The sequence below is a fragment of the Alligator sinensis genome, unplaced genomic scaffold (genome assembly GCF_000455745.1).
Source record: "Alligator sinensis unplaced genomic scaffold, ASM45574v1 scaffold179_1, whole genome shotgun sequence".
NCBI lineage: Eukaryota > Metazoa > Chordata > Crocodylia > Alligatoridae > Alligator > Alligator sinensis.
Genome location: NW_005843324.1, coordinates 177,677 through 180,909, shown reverse-complemented (window position 1 = coordinate 180,909; position 3,233 = coordinate 177,677). Strand labels below are relative to the sequence as shown.

The 3,233-nt window shown below is 45.3% G+C and overlaps 1 long non-coding RNA gene across 1 annotated transcript in view; it reads right to left on the bottom strand.

Moving 5' to 3' along the window:
- Positions 1–2,745: 2,745 nt before the first annotated feature.
- LOC112548614 overlaps positions 2,746–3,233 on the bottom strand; it is a 2,002-nt gene continuing 1,514 nt past the window's right edge. Inside the window, exons 2-3 of the long non-coding RNA XR_003092280.1 lie at positions 2,961–3,020; positions 2,746–2,845 (exon numbers count right to left, since the gene is read on the bottom strand). This is a non-coding gene — a long non-coding RNA (uncharacterized LOC112548614). The remainder of the gene's footprint in view (positions 2,846–2,960; positions 3,021–3,233) is intronic.

Sequence of the window (3,233 nt, the reverse complement as noted above, 5' to 3'; positions counted from 1 at the left end):
CCTAACAAAATTTAGAAAATATTTATCTGCTCCGGGCTGCCTGTCAAAGGCGACAGGAGCCAGGGACAGTAGGACCCAGGAGGAGCTGGCAGTAGGAGCCAGGAGCCCAGCCCTGCCCACCCGCAGCCATTTCCCTGCTACCTGCCCCCGCCCTACTCCAGCACCATGTGGCTCCTGGCAGCATGGCCAGACCAGGGAGCACGGGGACCCACCAGTGCATAGAGTATGTGTGCCTGCACACATAGAGCATAGAGTGAGTGGGTATGTGTGTGTGTAGGCAGGAGCAGAGTGTGTGTGTAGGCAGGGGCACTGTGTGTGTGTGGGTGGGTAGGTGTGTGTGCAGGCAGGGGCAGAGTGTATGCATGTATGCAGGTAGGGGCAGAGTATGTGTGTGTGAATACATAGGGTGAGTCCCACACCAGGAACAGCACACCCCACCAACTTGGAAGCTGGTTCCAGACCCTAGCCACCCCACAGCCTCTCACATACCCCAGCCACCCTCCCCTCACACACAGTTCTCCCACAAACCCCATACCCACCCACACTCCACATAGTTTCATAGTTGGTAGGGCCGGAAGGGACCTGAGCAGATCATCAAGTCCGACCCCCTGCCATGGCAGAAAAAAGTACTGGGGTCAAACGACCCCAGCAAGATGTTCATCTAAGGTGTTCACATATCCACACATACACCCACATGCTCCCACACCCCCACAGCCCCCCACAAACCTATACCCCCCCACAATATGCAAGCATAACATTTCATTTTAAGCTATTGTGCAATCACCTTACATACACTCTACAAGTGCATGCAAATCTGGGCAAAAATATTTTTTGAAATCAAATTAATGAATGTTTTAGATGTTCACTTTTTAGAATATAATTTTGTATTTTTCTGGTTCCAAGATGGCAAAACCCCTTGCTGAAAGGAGTACTTCTGGGGGCACAGGAGGGACTTCTAGTGGCATAGGTCAGGGGTTAGGCGGTGGGACTTATGGTCCCAAGATGGCAACCAGGGGGTGGGGCACTTGTCAAGGGGCAGGGCTACCCATGCAGCTCTCAACAGCTTGCCAAAACTTGGTAAGCAGACTTCCACCCAAAATAATTGCCTGCCCCTGCCTTAGAGGCAGTGGTTGCCATGTTTGCTGTTTGTCAAGATGAGGTATAAGATTTGCAGAAGGCATGGCTGTTATTGGGGCAGGTAGGGTGGGGGTGTGAGGTCACGATGCTGGGTTATAACAAAATTCAAACAACATGAATAAATCCTGGTATGAATGTTATCCTAGCAGTATTGTATCTACTACTCGGGAGACACCAGCGTGAGATGGGTCTGTCCATCTAACAGTTTGTTAACAGCACTGTGATAGCTTATCACGACACCAGAATATTCAACAGAGGGTGTTCCTGTGTTTAAAGGATGAATGCTACAGAGTTAGGAAAGAGACTGCTGGTCAGAGAGCTTGTTTGTCAGACACTGGATAGGGAGCTTGAAGTTGAGCTACGGATGAATACTGGTGCAATAGCTCCTTGCTTCTCTCCTCACTCTTACCTCTCCATGGATGCTTAGAAGGTTTAGCAGTAACTGAGAAGCATAGAACATTCACTGGATCTAGGCTCCAACACCATATTATCTAGGACAGAGCTGCAGCAATGCAGACAGACTGGGAGCTAGTGCTCTTCTTCCACCAGAGACACACAAGGATTTTTGCTGCCCTAGGCAAAAAAATATTGCCAACCTCTCTTGTAGCATACCTGAGACCTGGCAAGGGTGGGCATCAGAGCCCTGGAGTGGTGGCTCAGCAGTTTGCTTGTTTGCTTCTGCACATGCTCAGACTCTGCAATAGGTACCAACTTATTTTTCCCAGGGCGGCGGGGGTGGTTAAGATGATGGACATTTGGAAAGTTTTATGCATTTCTGGTGAAAGCCCTTTTCTCTAGAGGACCAGGGCTGTTGGCCCCCACTTACTCAGTACCTCTGCCTGAGGCAGCCCCCCAGTAAGCATGTGCAAGGTACGTGCACACCATTTTTGCTGTCCCTTTCAATTTGCTACAGCCTCCTGTGCTGTCTGGCTGGTTATGCTGATCTTGCTCTTCTACCAATGCAGCCTCATAGCTTCTTGCTTGCTGTTACTAAGGAGACATTAAGCCACACAGCTCTTCTGATGAAGCACATCCTTCATGAAGAAAGGGTCCTTCCTAGAAATACCATACCATCATCCCCACAAACTGATGAGTACCAAAAAAGTTTACTTCTATCCTCTGACTCATAGAAACAGTGATCAGTTAGGCAATTCTTCCAAATAATAAGGAACAGGAAGAGCTAATACCAACATCAGTGCATTTAGGCTGATTCAAAGACTTTATGCCCCTTTGTACCTGGGCACAATTGTTAAGTCTTGTAATGGATCTATTACTGTATCATGATGCAGTTATCTACTGGGATGCTCATCTTTTTTTTCCTTCAAATTTAGGTGGAAACTTCCAAAGGTACAGCTGAGAATGAAGCATCACATTCTCATTGACTCTCAGTGGGAAACAGATGTTTAACTGCCCTTGGAAAATTTCCATTTTAGTATTCAGAAAGAGGTGACATCCAAAATCAGCTGTTTAAAAACAAAACAAAACACAGAACGAGTACAGTACGGGCAATAACAGTACAAGTTTCATCATGCCATTCTGACAACATACCTGACCCCTAATCAGGGGTCTGAGTTCTTTAAAGTTGTGAAATTATTTCAGTCTTCAGGGATGCATCAGTCCACTGCTTTTCAATCAAAACTATTAAAAGCAGGACCAATCATGAGGATTTTTATTTCTTGTTGCAGTGTGTACTTCTGTTTAGTGGAAGCTGGATTAAATAAAAATACACAATCTTAAAGGTATTTTGTTTTGCCTTTTAAAATCAAGACATAGCTTAATCTTGAAAAAATGATTTAAGTACTTAGTAAAATATAGGCACTTACTTATTATCACCACAGCATTTGCTCTTAAAAGCTGTTTTAGCTGACAGATGATATTCTAGCCTTGAGAAAGAAAAAAGAAATAGCTTAGGGTTTATAGTTTAAAAATGATAATCGACTGATTAGTTGTGCAAAGTTTCTCTATATAGATGGCACTTAGAAACTACTTGTAATAGCCCTCTAATGTTTTTACCAGGGAGATTTTTCCTACATCCTGGAAATGACATCACTCATTTAAAAACAGAACCATGCTGACAAGAACTGAACCCCCCGCCC